The 17580-nt window shown below is 52.3% G+C and overlaps 5 non-coding genes across 5 annotated transcripts; all 5 read right to left on the reverse strand.

Annotated features, from left to right (window-relative positions):
* Positions 1-3725: 3725 nt before the first annotated feature.
* LOC118369937 (U5 spliceosomal RNA) lies at positions 3726-3842 on the reverse strand. The gene has a single exon (XR_004822715.1). It is a non-coding gene; the product is annotated as a U5 spliceosomal RNA (small nuclear RNA).
* A 387-nt stretch (positions 3843-4229) lies between these two features.
* LOC127917815 (U2 spliceosomal RNA) lies at positions 4230-4413 on the reverse strand. The gene has a single exon (XR_008097749.1). It is a non-coding gene; the product is annotated as a U2 spliceosomal RNA (small nuclear RNA).
* A 5588-nt stretch (positions 4414-10001) lies between these two features.
* LOC127917812 (U5 spliceosomal RNA) lies at positions 10002-10118 on the reverse strand. The gene has a single exon (XR_008097746.1). It is a non-coding gene; the product is annotated as a U5 spliceosomal RNA (small nuclear RNA).
* A 2272-nt stretch (positions 10119-12390) lies between these two features.
* LOC118373276 (U5 spliceosomal RNA) lies at positions 12391-12507 on the reverse strand. The gene has a single exon (XR_004823394.2). It is a non-coding gene; the product is annotated as a U5 spliceosomal RNA (small nuclear RNA).
* Positions 12508-12982: 475 nt separating this feature from the next.
* Positions 12983-13165, reverse strand: LOC118373275 (U2 spliceosomal RNA). Its single transcript, XR_008097751.1, has one exon. It is a non-coding gene; the product is annotated as a U2 spliceosomal RNA (small nuclear RNA).
* Positions 13166-17580: the final 4415 nt, after the last annotated feature.

A 17580-nucleotide genomic window follows, 5' to 3' on the forward strand; every position in this document is an offset into this window, starting at 1 on the left:
TCTCTCCCATCCCCTGTAGGTTTGTTGAACATGAGTGGAATTGAAACTCCAGCACACTGGTAGCACTAAAGACGTGTAAGTATAACTTTTCCAGCTGAGTTGAACCTGCCTGTGGGTGCGGTGGGGATATTCCTGGGAGGTCTACTGATGAAGAGGTATAAGCTTGGCGTTGTGTCTGGAGCCCAGCTATCTTTCATCACATCCTTCATGGCCTACCTCCTCCTCCCTCTGCAGTCTGGCACTAAGTGTGACAACATTCAGGTGGCTGGTCTGACCGTGTCCTACAATGTGCAAGGGACCTTGTCAGGCACGAGTCCTTGCAAAGCAGCAAGGAAGTGTCATCGGCGTACTGCGTCAACTTGACGCGCAAACCACCGCTTCCAGGGATCAACAAGCCCTCCACCCCTGTGTCTGCCCTAATGGCAGCCCCCAGAGGCTCCATGTACAGAACGAAGAGGAGAGCCGAGAGCGGGCACCCCTGCCTGACCCCTGACGAGAGGTCAAAAACGTCACCCATGTGACCGTTTACGCTAACCCGGCACCCCGCTCCGACATACAAAGTACGGATCCATCGTATAAACTTCTCCCCAAATCCTAACCTACCTAACACCCTGTAAAGAAAGGATCTATTCACGCGATCAAAGGCTTTCGCCTGATCTAGCGCTGCTACCATTAAAGGCAGCCCTCTATCTTCTACCCAAGCGATGGAGTCCCTGACCAACTGCAGATTCCACCTGATCGAGCGACCCTCTACCCCGCACGTCTGATCCTCATGGATGACGTAGGGAAGGGCTGTGCGCAACCGATCCGCTAGGACCTTTGCAAGCAACTTGTAGTCTACACACAGCATGGTCAATGGCCGCCAGTTTCCAAGGTCTGTGGCGTCCCCCTTCTTATAAAGAAGTGACAGAACACCGACGGCCATTGATCCCCCCGGGACCCCCGTCTCAAGGATGGCCTTCAAGACTTCGAGGACCACCGGCCCGAGTGTCCCTCAAAACTTGAGGTAAAACTCGGCCGGCAGCCCATCCATCCCAGGTAACTTCCCTTTTCCCATCCTCCTGAGGGCGCTCTCAACCTCTTCAAGGGAGATCTGAGCCTCCATCGCTTCTCTAATGTCCTCCGGCAATCGCCGGGACAAGTGTTCTAAAAACACACTTCCCTGCTCTACGTCTACATCCCTCTCCTTAAAGAAACCTCGGAAATGGTTAGTGGTTACTCTGACCATCTCCTCCGGCTCTCTAGCTACACTACCATTTTTTCCCTAACTCCATTCATTACCTTTCTACTCTGCCTGGCCCTAACCGACTTAAAGAACATAGCAGAACAAGTCTCATTATGTTCTAGAAAGCCATTATGCGCCCGCTCCAGGAAAGCTCGAGCATTCCGCTCCTGCAGCTCCCTGAGCTGCGCCTTCAGGGCTGAGAATCTCTCCCAGTCAATAGACCCACCGAGGTTGCCTGCCTCGTACTCGAGTTCTATTAACCTTTGGATAGATCCACCTCCCTCCTTTCCTCCCTTTTCTTCCTCTTACAATATCCTATTATAAAACCCTAATCCTTACCTTAACTAACTCCCACCACTCTAACACCCCTCGCACATGGACCGGAGGCCATCAAGCTTCCGAAAGAAACCAAAAAGGCGTCAACGAAAGCCCGCTCCTCCAGCACATCCCGATCTAACTTCCAGTACCCCCTACCGAAGAGGCAGACTGGAGAACCCACCTGCAGGAACACCCCGTCGTGGTCCGAAAAGAACACAGGCAACAGGCGTCCAGACAACTGACCCAAAGACCTGGATACAAAAATGTAGTCGAGCCTCCGCGCAACCCCCTGGAGTTGCGCCATGTAGGGACCGGCCAATGTCGGAGTAGTGTGCAGGCCACCATCAACCAGACCATGGCAAGCCATTAGCCCGGTGATAGCGCCTGCACTACTATCCCCTCCTATCCCTAAATCTATGTTAAAATCACCTCCTATAACCAAGTGCCTATTTGTGACACACAGGGGCGTCAGACAGTCCACCATCTCCCTCCTGTCTGCCGCCACCTGTGGCCCATACACCACCACTAACCTATACCTACTATCCCTAAATGTGACATCCACCCCTAAAACCCTCCCCTGCATTACAACAAAAGTGCAACTGGAGTTGCGCCTCAACCTTCACTTCCCTATTCCCAAACAATATCCCTACCCCAGTTGAGTGCACCCCTCCTATGCCCCACAACGAATCTCCCTTTACCCACTCCCTCCTAAACCTCTCAACATCCCCTCCATCCCTCAGGTGAACCTCCTGCAAGAAACAAAAATCAAAACCTACACCCTCTAAAAAACTAAACACCGCCCTCCTTTTAACATAGTCCATTAAACCCCTTACATTTATACTAAACAAATTTAACATAATGTTCTATTATAAACCATAGCACAAAAATTATCACTTTTTCAAAAATAAACCAAAAACAACCACAACCAAACAGGAGGCTCACCTGATGCTCCCCTGTTCCATCTCGCCATGACAGGGACGTTTGGGACACCCTCCTCCCCTGACGTCCCCCTTCCACCTCCAACCCAGGATCCATGTAGGGTGTTAGGTATGGAGTACCCTGCATCCCGGTCTCCCCACCAGCTTCCTCCCTGAAATCTTCAAAACTGAGGTTAGGGGACCAAGTCCCCATCTCCTCAAATAAAATCTGGGAGTCCTCAGCCAAACAGTCCCCATCCGCTCCCAGGGATTCACTCTGCCCCGAGAGCTGAGGGCCCGCCACAAACAAAGAGGACAAGTCCATCCTCCTCATCCCCATCACTCGCTTACCCCCTCCCCTCTGGCCCCCTCCCTCTCACTGCATGGCTCGTCTGACCCCCTCTTCGCCCTCTTCTAGGCCCAGGGTTTTTTCTTCCTTAGAAGAGGTGGAAAAGGTGTACTGGGGCGGACGAGGCAAAGGGGAGACCGCACCCCCAGCTCCTCTGCCAAATCCCTCATCTCCTCCTCTAGGAAATTAGGTATGCAGTCCCCCACTCCCCCCACAGGTCCTGCCACAGGCACCCCCCACAGGTCCTGCTACAGGCACCCCTCCCCCCACAGGTCCTGCCACAGGCACCCCTCCCCCCACAGGTCCTGCTACAGGCACCCCTCCCCCGATCCCGATCCCAGGCATCCTTGGTGAGGATGTGGTCCTTCTGTGGCTCAGTTGGTAGAGCATGGCGCAAATGTAACGCCAGGGTAGTGGGTTCGATTCCCTGTGTGGACCACCCATACGTAGAATGTATGCACACATGACTGTAAGTCGCTTTGGATAAAAGCGTCAGCTAAATGGCATATATAGGAAAGCTTCGCCATTTCTGTAGAAAGAGAAAAAATGTATGTCTTTTCCGCACAACTTTGTTCTCCCGCCCTCCGGCCTTCGACCTTCTGACTCAGTGGGCTTTAAGACAACACAGTGCCAAGCTTGGATCTTAGCCAAAAGGCCGAGAAGCGATAACCCACAAATGGAACCCTGCAACCGCCGGGCCCCCGGGGGTCTCGACAGACCTCAGCGGGTAGGCAAAAGCCGGCGGCTCCTCCCTCCCTCAGTCACTCACTCACTCACTCACTCACTCACTCACTCACTCACTCACTCACTCAGTCACTGGCATGTGTTTTTTGGAAAAAGTCGCTAATGTATCTTTAAGTCACTATCCTGGCCCACCTCTGTCTGTCAGTCAATTTCTCTTGAAACAAGATAGCGGGCTCTGCAAAGAAGCAAAGCCCCTCCAAAAATACGTTGAACTCGTAAGTGTTCCTCTCCACGGAAGTCTTTAGTAAAAGGCGAAAGGCTTGTGCGTAATGAAGAGAAACCAGAATCGTATGGAAGTCAGAGGTGGGGGCCCGACACACACTCTGTGCACTCTAGGCCGGGTACCCGCGGGTGCTCCCGGAAGCCACTCTTCCAAGTTTTCGAGGGCTGTGGATAAAAAGAAGGTCAGAGACAGAGACACAGAGACACAGCGACAGACACAGCGACACAGCGACAGAGAGAGAGAGAGAGAGAGAGAGACACACACACACACACACAGACACAATCCTGGCCCATTTTTTTTTTAACAAAATGGCGGGAAACGGGGGACCCCATTGAAGAGCGCTTCGCCTTTCTTTCAGTTTGAATGTCTCTTTCCTTCTTCTCTTCTGCTAGCTAGCTAGCTAGCTGTTTACATAGCTTTGTGAATGAGCATTTTTCCTTGACAACGGGAGAAAAGTGTTGCACCGTTCCCGGAGGTACTGCAATACCGGGTCGATGCGTGGAGCGGACGGAGCAAGCCCCATTTCCGACTCCCTGTTCGAAAAATCCATTTAATATGTAGTCCCCCGATGGGGGACGTATCAGATATTAAACTGATAAGAACAGATTTTTTTTTTTTTTTTTTTTGAAAAAATAATTTATTTACACTCAAAACCATTCATACCATTACAAAATCATAAGTCTCATTCATTCTCAATCTATTTACAACACCAAATCACCAGACACCAAACAAAAACAAACCTCAGGGGAGCATCGTCCCTCCCCGTCATACCTAACCAATACCTAACCCTTCCCTATCTTCCCTTCCCTAATCTATCCCCTTATAATTCTCTCTCTAACACTCCCAGCCCTAAACCCCCCTTCCACCTCTCCCGTGCCGCATGCTGCCCCCACTTCCTCTCCTCCCTCTTCATCCTCCCCCTCACATCACCTTCCACCCTCCTCACTATCCCTTCCACCCCCCAATCTTTCCCTGTCTTTACCAATTCCTGCCTGGCTTCCCACAGCCCCCGTTTAAAGAGGCTTATGAGAAGCCAGAGCAGAAACCTGTCCCTATTCGTTCCCCTCGCTCTCCCTACACCTCTCTCTAACCTAGCCCACGTCACAACAAAATCACTCCTAACCAAACCTAGCAGCACCCGTGCCCTAGCCCAGACTAGTCCGGCAAAGGCACAGTCCCAGAAGGCATGGCGCACAGTCTCCTCCCTGCCACAAGCAGATCTTGGACAGGTGGGGGATCGCGACAAACTATGCCGGTACATAATGGCACGTACCGGCAAGCACTTATGGAGGCCCAACCAATTCAGGTCCTTGAGCCTGTTGTCCAGGCCCCGCGCCTGCACTCCCTCCCAGACCACTGACGAGATGCCCGCTACAGGCGCAGGACTCCCTGCCTGTCTGACCTCCTCGTACAGGTGCCTGTGATCTAAACCTACTCGGGCAACTTCAACCTCGGGGTGCGCACGTAGCCACTTGGCCGCATGGCCAAAGTGCCACGGCAGCTGTTCCGCCCGAGGACCCGCGTTAGACCACACCATTACGCTTCTCGCCTGATACGAGAAGAACACCCGCAGGAGGTAACCGGACGGGTGTATAACCGGACGAGCAAGCTCCGTCAACAGGAAAGAAACAAAAATGGCGTCCAGCTTGAGGGGGAGATGTGGTACCCCCCTACCTCCCTCCCCGATGGGACAGAGCATGCGCGCCCTGGCGACCCACTCGTACCTGCCACCCCACATGAACTGAAACACAAGCCTCACTAGAGACTTTCTCAGACAAGCCGGCAATGGGTAGATGTACGCCAAATACAAAAGAGATGGCAATACATCCACCTTTAGGACCAGGACCTTACCTATAAAAGACAAAGACCTAGCCTTCCACATTGCTAGCTTCCTCTGTACCACTGCGATACCCATGTTCCAGTTCAGCGTCGCTGAGCCGGGAGGAGGTCTCAAAATGGACCCCGAGAATCCTCAGGGCCCCTCACATAGAGATAACCCCCGGGCACATCCGTCCTACCGCGCCATCTTCCGAAAAACTTAACGGAAGACTTTGCATGATTCAGAACCGCCCCGACGCTTGGGTGAAATCCCCAATGATGGCAAGGGACCTTGTCAGGCACGAGTCCTTACATAACAGCAAGGAAGTGTCGTCGGCGTACTGCGTCATCTTAACACGCAGCCCACCACTTCCAGGGATCAACAAGCCCTCCACCCCTGTGTCTGCCCTAATGGCAGCCCCCAGAGGCTCCATGTACAGTACAAAGAGGAGGGCCGAGAGTGGGCATCCCTGCCTGACCCCAGATGAGAGGTCAAAAACGTCACCTAAGTGACTATTTACACTGACTCGACACCCCGCTCCGACATATAATGTACGGATCCATCCTATAAACTTCTCCCCAAATCCTAATCTACCTAAGACCCTGAATAGAAAGGATCTATTCACGCGATCAAAGGCTTTCGCCTGATCTAGCGCTGCTACCATTAAAGGCAGCCCTCTATCTTCAACCCAGGCGATGGAGTCCCTGATCAACTGTAGGTTCCATCTTATTGAGCGGCCCTCTACCCCGCACGTCTGATCCTCATGGACGACGTAGGGAAGGGCTGTGCGCAACCGGTCTGCTAAAACCTTTGCAAGAATCTTGTAGTCTACACACAGCATGGTCAACGGCCGCCAGTTGCCAAGGTCAGTTGCTTCCCCCTTCTTATAAAGAAGTGACAGCACACCAACAGCCATTGATCCCCCCGGGACCCCCGTCTCAAGGATGGCCTTCAAGACTTCGAGGACCACTGGACCAAGTATACCCCAAAACTTGAGGTAAAACTCAGCCGGCAGCCCATCCATCCCAGGCACCTTCCCTTTACCCATCCTCCTAAGAGCGCTCTCAACCTCTTCTAATGAGATCTGGGCCTCCATCACGTCTCTAATGTCCTCCGGCAACCGCCGGGACAAGTGTTCTAGAAACACATTTCCCTGCTCTACATCTATTTCCCTTTCCTTAAATAAACCTCGGAAATGATCAGTTGTCACCCTGACCATTTCCTCTGGTTTACTTACTATACTACCATCTTCTTCCCTAACGCCATGCATTACCTTCCTACTCTGCCTAGCCCTAACCGACTTAAAGAACATAGCGGAACAAGTCTCATTATGTTCTAAAAAGCCATTATGCGCACGCTCTAGGAAAGCTCGAGCCTTCTGCTCCTGCAGCTCCCTGAGCTGCGCCTTTAGGGCTGAGAATCTCTCCCAATCAATCGACCCGCCGAGGTTGCCTGCCTCGTACTCGAGTTCGATTAACCTTTGGATACGATCCACCTCCCTCCTTTCCTCCCTTTTTTTCCTTCTACAATATCCTATTATAAAAGCCCTTATCCTCACCTTAACTAAATCCCACCACTCTAACACCCCCTCGCACAAGGACCGGAGGCCGTCAAGCCTCCGAAAGAAACAAAAAAATGCGTCAACGAAAGCCTGCTCCTCCAGTATATCCCGATCTAACTTCCAGTACCCCCTACCGAAGAGGCAGACTGGCGACCCCACCTGCAGGAACACCCCGTCGTGATCCGTAAAGAACACAGGCAACAGCCGCCCAGACAACTGACCCAAAGACCTGGATATAAAAATGTAGTCGAGCCTCCGCGCAACCCCCCTGGAGTTGCGCCATGTAGGACCAACCATTGCCGGAGTAGTGTGCAGACCACCATCAACCAGACCATGGCAAGCCATTAGCCCAGAGATGGCACCTGCACTGCTGTCACCGCCTACCCCTAGATCTATATTAAAGTCCCCTCCTATCACCAAGTGCCTGTTTGTAACACACAGGGGCGCCAGACAGTCCACCATCTCCCTCCTGTCTGCCGCCACCTGTGGCCCATACACCCCAATTAACCTATATCTAGCTTCTCTGTACTTAACATCTATCCCCAATACTCTACCCTGCATTATAACAAAAGTGTTCTCTACCTTAACCTCTCTATGCCCACACAAAATCCCTACTCCTGTTGAGTGCACCCCTCCTATGCTCCAAAATGACTCCCCCTTATCCCACTCCCTTCTAAATCTACGTACATCCCCACCATCCCTCAGGTGAACCTCCTGTAAAAAACAAAAATCAAAACCCACACCCTCTAAAAAACTAAACACCGCCCTCCTTTTGACACAATCCCTCAACCCCCTTACATTTAAACTAAAAATTTTACAGAAATATTCATTTTTAATTAACAACAAAACCCTCAACAAATAAAAAAACCAAAGAAAAGACAGGAGACTCACCCGATGCTCCCCTGGTCCATCTCCACCGGCGGGGACGTCCCCTCCACTCCTGACGCCCCCCCCTCCTCCATCCCCCAACCCATGACCCAGGAAGTGTATTTGGTGCCCCCCATCCCCTCTCCACCCCCTCCTCCCTGACTGCCTGGCTGAGAATAGGGGACCCCATCCCCCAACAGGAGCTGGGATCCCCCTCAGCGAACAGCCCAGATCCCCTCACTGGATTCATCCACCAAAATATAAGAGGATGAGGCAAACAGGGAGGCCAACTCTTTCTCCTCCCCCCCATTCTCTTAGCCCCCCCCCTCCCCCCCTCTTCCCCTCCCTGCCTCCTATGTCCTTCTCCCCTCTTCATCCCTTTTTTTTTTTTTTTTTTGGTGAAGGAGGTAGCGGGGAGACACACCCCTCTCCTCCGCTAGCCCCTTCCCGCCACCTCCCCACCCAAATCCCCCTCGTCTCCTCCCCCTCCCCAGGAAACCCGGCAGGCTGTCCCCCACCCCCACCCTCCATCCCCCCCTCCCAACCCCTCCCCCCCTCTGTCTCCGTCCCCTCCCCCCCATGTCCTCCCCTCCTTCACAGGTTTTTCCATCTTCTTTCCCCTCCTCAGGTTCTTTCACAGGCACCCCCCCTTTTCATTCTTCTCCACCGTTCTTTCCTCTCGTTCTTCCTTGCTTCTTCCCATCCTCTTCCTGCTTCTTCTTTTCCCCTGTGCCATCTTTTTACAATCCTGAAAGGACCTTCCGTCCCCTTTCTTTCCTCCCCCCATCCCCTCCCCCTCCAGCTGCAGACGCGTATGACCTGTGACGAGACGGGCAATCACGCCACAGGTGCCTCGATGGCCACACCCGTGGCAAGCCTTGGGCTCGTCACACTCCCTGGCCTCGTGCTCTTCCGATCCACAAAATCGACACCTCCTGTCGCTGCACGAGGCCAGGGATGGCCATAGGCCATACAACGCCTGCAGAACGGGGGCTGACGTGCATAGTAGAGTGTCCCCTGTCAGCCCCCAGGGAGAACATCGCCGGGGATGGAGGTAGCCATCCACAATCCTTCGGGGACTCCCTGAGTAACGCCTGGAAACCCCTCTTTCCGTTCCAGAAACCCAGGGAGTCCCTGAGGTGCCTTCCTGAGGAGACATTGTCCATGTAACTCCCCAGAAAGGCCCTCACCTCCTCATCCTTGACGTGGGATTGTACATGTTCACTGTGACCACCCTGAAATTGTTCTTTGCCAGGCTGGTCACCTGTCAACAGTCACAGGGGTCCTGTTCTCCTTTTCCTTCCTTCACCATCTTCAAAATCCCATCATGTTTCTCTTCCGTAAACAATGTCACATCAAAAGCATTTTCCATTGGGTTACCTTGCAGGCACAAGACTTCCCTCACCTTCAATCCAAGGCACCCCATCAAAATACTTCTTCCAAAGGTCTCTCTCCCCCATGCTTCCATCGCCTTGTCTGTCCAGGCAAACCTCACCGTGTTCGCTAAACCGATCCCAGGAACCGACCGATTTGTTTTGTCTGCTCCATCTTTGAACAACCAAAAAATACAGCTCTCTTCAAAAAAAGCTTTTTAAAAAGAAAAAAAAGGAGGGAAAATTAAGCTTTTACCCTCTCCTACCTATCCTACCTCTTTTGGCTCAGCGGGCTCTGGGGCACCTCAGTGTCAAGCTTGATCTGAGCCAAAAGGCCGAGAAGCGATAACCCACAAATGGAACCCTGCAACCGCCGGGCCCCGGGGTCTCGACAGACCTCAGCGGGTAGGCAAAGCCGGCGGCTCCTCCCTCCCTCAGTCACTCAGTCACTCAGTCACTCAGTCACTCACTCACTCACTCACTCACTCAGTCACTCACTCAGTCACTGGCATGTGTTTTTTGGAAAAAGTCGCTAATGTATCTTTAAGTCACTATCCTGGCCCACCTCTGTCTGTCAGTCAATTTCTCTTGAAACAAGATAGCGGGCTCTGCAAAGAAGCAAAGCCCCTCCAAAAATACGTTGAACTCGTAAGTGTTCCTCTCCACGGAAGTCTTTAGTAAAAGGCGAAAGGCTTGTGCGTAATGAAGAGAAACCAGAATCGTATGGAAGTCAGAGGTGGGGGCCCGACACACACTCTGTGCACTCTAGGCCGGGTACCCGCGGGTGCTCCCGGAAGCCACTCTTCCAAGTTTTCCAGGGCTGTGGATAAAAAGAAGGTCAGAGACACAGAGACAGAGACACAGAGACAGAGACACAGCGACAGAGACACAGCGACAGAGAGAGAGAGAGAGAGAGAGAGAGAGGGACACACACACACACACACACCCTCTAAAAACCTAAACACCGCCCTCCTTTTACACACAATCCTGGCCCAAATTTAAACTTTTTTTTTTTTTTTTTTTTTTAACAAAAATCAACAAATAAACGGGGGACCCCATTGAAGAGCGCACGCCGATGCTCCCTTCCTTTCAGTTTGATTGAATGTTTCTTTCCTGACGCCCCCTTCCTCTTCCATCACCCCAACCCATGACCCAGGAAGTGTAGCTAGCTGTTTACCCCACTTTGCGAATGAGCATTTTTCCTTGACAACGGGAGAAAAGTGTTGCACCGGGGCTCCCGGAGGGACCCCATCTACCTCAATCAGGAGCTGGGATCCCGGAGCGAAAGCCCACCATTTCACTGGACTCATCCTGTAAAACGTAAGGGGCTGAGGCAAAAAGACCATTTACCCTCCCCCCGCCACTCTCTTAGCCCCCCTCCCCTCCACCCCCCCCCCCCTCTCACCTCCTGATATTAAACTGATAAGAACAGATACTACCTTCTTCTGAGCCAAAAGGCCGGGAAACGATAACCCACAAATGGAACCCTGCAACCCGGCCCCCGGGGTCTCATCAGACCCAGCGGGTAGGCAAAGGCTGTCCCCCCTCCCTCCCTCAGTCTCCCATCCCCTCCTCCCACTCCACCCCTCACCACTCACTGTCACCATTCACTGGCATGTCCCTTTTTCTCAAAAGTGTCTCAATGTATCTTTAAGTCACTATCCTGTTCTTCCACCTCTGTCTCTTCTTTTCACTCTTTCTCTTGAAACTTTTTCTTCGGGCTCTTGCAAAGAAGCATCCTCTTCCCTCCAAAATACGTTGAACCCTGTGCCATGTTCCTCCCACGGAAGCCTTTCTTTAGTCCCCCAAAAGCTCCCCCAGCTGCAGACGCTTGTGACCTAATGAAGCCAGGCAAACGCCACAGGTGATCTTTTGGCCCACACCAATGGCAAGCCTTGGGCTCGTCACACTCTTCCCTGGCCTCGTGCCCTTCTGCCCACAAAATCGACACTCTTCCATGTTTTCCAGGGCTGTGGATAAAAAGAAGGTCAACGCCTGCAGAACAGGGGCACGTGACACAGAGAGTGTTCCCCTGTCAGCCCCAGGGAGAACATTGCCGGAGGATGGAGGAGCCATCAACAGAGGGACTCCCTGAGAACGCCTGGAACCCTCTCTTTCCGTTCCAGAAACCCAGGAGTCCCTGAGGTGCCTTGCTGAGGAGACATTTTCCATGTATCTCCCCACAAAGGCCCTCACTTTTCATCCTTTACGTTTTTTTTGTACATGGTCACGGTGACCACCCTGAAGTTGTTCCTGGCCAGGCTGGTCACCGCGTAATGGCACAGGGGTCCTTCTTCTTTCTCCTCCCTCACCTTCTTCATTATTCCATCATGCCTCTCCTCCGTGTATAACGTCACATCAAAAGCCTTTTCTAACGGGTTCCCCTGCAAACAAAGCACTTCCTTTACCTGTAGCTTTAGGTACCCCATCAAAATATTCCGTCCAAAAGTCTCTCTTCCCCACGGCTCCCTCTCTTTTTCAATCCATGCAAACCTTATTGTGTTTGCCAACCCTATTGTAGGCACCGCCCGGTTTTTCTTCTGTTGCTCCATTTCTTAAAAAAAAAGCTCTCTTTCTCAGAAGCCAAAAACCAAAATGAAAAAATTTCCGAAAATTCCCTCCAAAACCATTTAAAATCCTCCCCCTATGGGGGACCTTCGACCTTTGACTCAACGGGCTTTAGGCACCAGATACCAAGCTTGATCTGAGCCAAAAGGCCGAGAAGCGATAACCCACAAATGGAACCCTGCAACCGCCGGGCCCCCGGGGGTCTCGACAGACCTCAGCGGGTAGGCAAAAGCCGGCGGCTCCTCCCTCCCTCAGTCACTCAGTCACTCACTCACTCACTCACTCACTCACTCACTCACTCACTCACTCACTCACTCACTCAGTCACTGGCATGTGTTTTTTGGAAAAAGTCGCTAATGTATCTTTAAGTCACTATCCTGGCCCACCTCTGTCTGTCAGTCAATTTCTCTTGAAACAAGATAGCGGGCTCTGCAAAGAAGCAAAGCCCCTCCAAAAATACGTTGAACTCGTAAGTGTTCCTCTCCACGGAAGTCTTTAGTAAAAGGCGAAAGGCTTGTGCGTAATGAAGAGAAACCAGAATCGTATGGAAGTCAGAGGTGGGGGCCCGACACACACTCTGTGCACTCTAGGCCGGGTACCCGCGGGTGCTCCCGGAAGCCACTCTTCCAAGTTTTCCAGGGCTGTGGATAAAAAGAAGGTCAGAGACACAGAGACAGAGACACAGAGACAGAGACACAGCGACAGAGACACAGCGACAGAGACACAGCGACAGAGAGAGAGAGAGAGAGAGAGAGAGAGAGAGAGAGAGAGAGAGACACACACACACACACACACACACACACACAATCCTGGCCCAAATTTTTTTTTTTTTTTTTTTTTTTTTTTTTAACAAAAATGGCGGGAAACGGGGGACCCCATTGAAGAGCGCTTCGCCTTTCTTTCAGTTTGATTGAATGTTTCTTTCCTTCTTCTCTTCTTATGCTAGCTAGCTAGCTAGCAGCTAGCTAGCTGTTTACATAGCTTTGCGAATGAGCATTTTTCCTTGACAACGGGAGAAAAGTGTTGCACCGTTCCCGGAGGTACTGCAATACCGGGTCGATGCGTGGAGCGGACGGAGCAAGCCCCATTTCCGACTCCCTGTTCGAAAAATCCATTTAATATGTAGTCCCCCGATGGGGGACGTATCAGATATTAAACTGATAAGAACAGATTTTTTTTTTTTTTTTTTAAAATAATTTATTACTTACAATGCCATTCATTCATACAAATCCAAATCATAAATTCCTTTCAAACTCAATAATGGCATTTTAATTGACAAAAAGCACACAAACCAAAACAAATCCTCAGGGGAGCATCATCCCTCCCCGTCATTCCTAACCAATAGCTTTCCCTATCTCTCCTTCCCTAATCTATCTCCTTATAAATCTCAATCTAACACCCCCAGCCCTAAACCCCCTTTCCACCTCTCCCGTGCCGCATGTTTCCCCCACTTCCTCTCCTCCCTCTTCATCCTACCTCTTAAATCTCCTTCCACCCTCCTAACTATCCCTTCCACCCCCCAATCTCTCCCTGTTTTTACCAAATTCTGCCTGGCTTCCCACAGCCCCCGTTTAAAGAGGCACATGAGAAGCCAGAGCAGAAACCTATCCCTATCTGTACCCCTCACTCTCCCTACACCTCTCTCTAACCTAGCCCATGTCAAAACAAAATCACCTCTTACCAAACCTATCAGCACCCGTGCCCTAGCCCATACTAGTCCGGCAAAGGCACAGTCCCAAAGGCATGGCGCACAGTCTCCTCCCTGCCACAAGCAGATCTTGGGCAGGTGGGGGATCGCGCAAAGCTATGCCGGTACATAATGGCACGTACCGGCAAACACTTGTGGAGGCTCAACCAATTCAGGTCCTTGAGCCTGTTGTCCAGGCCCCGCGCCTGCACTCCCTCCCAGACCACTGACGAGATGCCCGCTACAGGCGCAGGACTCCCTGCCTGCCTGACCTCTTCGTACAGGTGCCTGTGGTCTAAACCTACTCGGGCAACTTCAACCTCGGGGTGCGCACGCAGCCACTTGGCCGCATGGCCAAAGTGCCACGGCAGCTGTTCCGCCCGAGGACCCGTGTTAGACCACACCATTACGCTTCTCGCCTGATACGAGAAGAACACCCGCAGGAGGTAACCGGACGGGTGTATCACTGGATGAGCAAGTTCCGTCACACAAAAGACACAAAAATTGCGTCCAGCTTGAGGGGGATGTTGGTACCCCCTACCTCCCTCCCCGATGGGACAGAGCATGCGTGCCCTGGCGACCCACTCGTACCTGCCACCCCACATGAACTGAAACACAAGCCTCACTAGAGGCCTCCTCAGACAAGCCGGCAATGGGTAGATGTACGCCAAATACAAAAGAGATGGCAATACATCCACCTTTAAGACCAGGACCTTACCTATAAAAGACAAAGACCTAGCCTTCCACATTGCAAGCTTCCTCTGTACCACTGCGATACCCATGTTCCAGTTCAGCGTCGCTGAGCCGGAGGTCTCAAAATGGACCCCGAGAATCCTCAGGGCCCCTTCACAGAGAGATAACCCCCCAGGCACATCCGTCCTGCCGCGCCATCTTCCGAAAAACTTAACGGAAGACTTTGCGTGATTCAGAACCGCCCCCGACGCTCGGGTGAAATCCCCAATGATGGCAAGGGACCTTGTCAAGCACGAGTCCTTGCATAGCAGCAAGGAAGTGTCATCGGCGTACTGCGTCATCTTAACACGCAGCCCGCCGCTACCAGGGATCAACAAACCCTCCACCCCTGTGTCTGCCCTAATGGCAGCCCCCAGAGGCTCCATGTACAGAACGAAGAGGAGAGCCGAGAGTGGGCATCCCTGCCTGACCCCAGACGAGAGGTCAAAAACATCACCTAAGTGACTATTTACACTTACTCGGCACCCCGCTCCGACATACAAAGTACGGATCCATCCTATGTACTTCTCCCCAAAACCTAATCTACCTAATACCCTGAATAGAAAAGATCTATTCACGCGATCAAAGGCTTTCGCCTGATCTAGCGCTGCTACCATTAAAGGCAGCCCTCTATCTTCAACCCAGGCGATGGAGTCCCTGATCAACTGTAGGTTCCATCGAATAGAGCGACCCTCTACCCCGCACGTCTGTCCTCATGGACGACGTAGGGAAGGGCTGTGCGCAACCGATCCGCTAGGACCTTTGCAAGCAACTTGTAATCAACACACAGCATGGTCAATGGCCGCCAGTTGCCAAGGTCTGTTGCTTCCCCCTTCTTGTAAAGAAGTGACAGCACACCAACAGCCATTGATCCCCCTGGGACCCGTCTCAAGGATGGCCTTCAAGACTTCGAGGACCACTGGCCCAAGTATACCCCAAAACTTGAGGTAAAACTCAGCCGGCAGCCCATCCATCCCAGGCACCTTCCCTTTACCCATCCTCCTAAGAGCGCTCTCAACCTCTTCTAGTGAGATCTGGGCCTCCATCACGTCTCTAATGTCCTCCGGCAAGCCGCCGGGACAAGTGTTCTAAAACACATTTCCCTGCTCTACATCTATTTCCCTTTCCTTAAATAAACCTCGGAAATGATCAGTTGTCACCCTGACCATCTCCTCTGGTTTACTTACTACACTACCATCTTCTTTTCTAACTCCATGCATTACCTTCCTACTCTGCCTTGCCCTAACCGACTTAAAGAACATAGCTGAACAAGTCTCATTATGTTCTAAAAAGCCACTATGTGCACGCTCCAGGAAAGCTCGAGCCTTCAGCTCCTGCAGCTCCCTGAGCTGCGCCTTCAGGGCTGTGGATCTCTCCCAGTCAAACGAACCTCCGAGGTTGCCTGCCTCGTACTCAAGTTCGAGCAGCCTTTGGATACGATCCACCTCCCTCCTTTCCTCCCTTTTCTTCCTCTTTCCATATCCTATAATAAAGGCCCTAATCCTTACCTTTACTATATCCCACCACTCTAACACCCCCCCACACATGGGCCGGAGGCCTTCAAGCCTCCGAAAGACCCCTGTGAAAGCATTAACAAACACCTGCTCATCCAGTAAATCCCGATCTAGTTTCCAGTACCCCCTACCGAAGAGGCAGACTGGCGACCCCACCTGCAGGAACACCCCGTCATGGTCCGAAAGAAGACAGGCAACAGCCGCCCAGACAACTGACCCAAAGACCTAGATACAAAAATATAGTCGAGCCTCCGCGCAACCCCCCTGGAGTTGCGCCATGTGGGACCGACCATTGCCGGAGTAGTGTGCAGGCCACCATCAACCAGGCCATGGCAAGCCATTAGCCCGGTGATGGCGCCTGCACTACTGTCTCCCCCTATCCCCAAATCTATATTAAAATCACCTCCTATCACTAAGTGCCTATTTGTGACACACAGGGGCGCCAGACAGTCCACCATCTCCCTCCTGTCTGCCGCCACCTGTGGCCCATACACCCCAAATAACCTATATCTAGCTATCCCTATATGTAACATCTACACCCAAAACTCTCCCTGCATTACTAACAAAAGTGCTCTCTCTAACCTAACCTCCTATTTCCAAACAATATCCCTACCCCGTTGAGTGCACCCCTCCTATGCCCCACAACGAAAAACCCTTATCCCACTCTCTCCTAAACCTTTTGACATCCCCTCCATCCCTCAGGTGAACCTCCTGCAAAAAACAAACGTCAAAACCCACCCCTTCTAAAAAATTAAAAACCGCCCTCCTCTTAACAAAATCCCTTAAACCTCTTACATTTAAACTAAACAAAATTAACATAAAGTTATATTATAAAAAACACAAAAAACAACCTCAAAACAAAACAGGAGGCTCACCTGATGCTCCCCTGGTCCATCACACCCGACATGGACGTCCCCCCTCGTCAGACGTCCCCCCGTCCTCATCCATTCCTCCAGCCCAGGATGCAGGATTGGTGTTAGGGTTAGGGGTACCCTGCACCCCGGGCTCCCCACCTGCTTCCTCCCTGTAATCCTCAAAAACGAGGCTAGGGGCCTCCATCTCCTCAAAGAGGATTTGGGGGCCTCCAGCCACAACACCCTGATCCTCTCCCCGGGATCCACCTTGCTTGCCTGTCGAAAACAATGAGGACAATGATGACAGGGACTTCCTCCTTAACCCCATCACTCGCTTGACCCCCCCTTCTTCACCCCCCTCCCTCTCCCTTTCTGTCACGTCTGCCCCCCTCTTCCCTTTCTTCATCTTACTACCTTTTTTTATAGGAGGTGGAAGAGGTATAAGAGGCTCATGAGGCAGCGGGGAGACAGCACCTCTCACCTCCTCCGCCAGTTCCCTCATCTCCTCCACCAGCAGGTCAGACGCACAGTCTCCCCACTCCCGCCTCCCCTCCACCCCCCCCCCCCAGATCCTGCCACAGTCACCCCCTCCCCCCACCGGTTCCTGCCACAGGCACCCCTCCCCCCACCAGTTCCTGCCGCAGTCACCCCTCCCCCCACCAGTTCCTGCCACAGTCACCCCTCCCCCCACCACAGGCTACAGGCACCCCCCCCCACCCCTACCTCCCCCTTCCCCTTCCCCTGCTGTTCTTCTTCCCTCTTCCTTCTTGTTCCTTTCTTCCGCCTTCTTGCCCTCTGGGCCACCCTTCTGCTCCTGAGCCGTCCTTCT

Source organism: Oncorhynchus keta, unplaced genomic scaffold (genome assembly GCF_023373465.1).
Source record: "Oncorhynchus keta strain PuntledgeMale-10-30-2019 unplaced genomic scaffold, Oket_V2 Un_contig_1216_pilon_pilon, whole genome shotgun sequence".
In the NCBI taxonomy this organism is placed as follows: domain Eukaryota; kingdom Metazoa; phylum Chordata; class Actinopteri; order Salmoniformes; family Salmonidae; genus Oncorhynchus; species Oncorhynchus keta.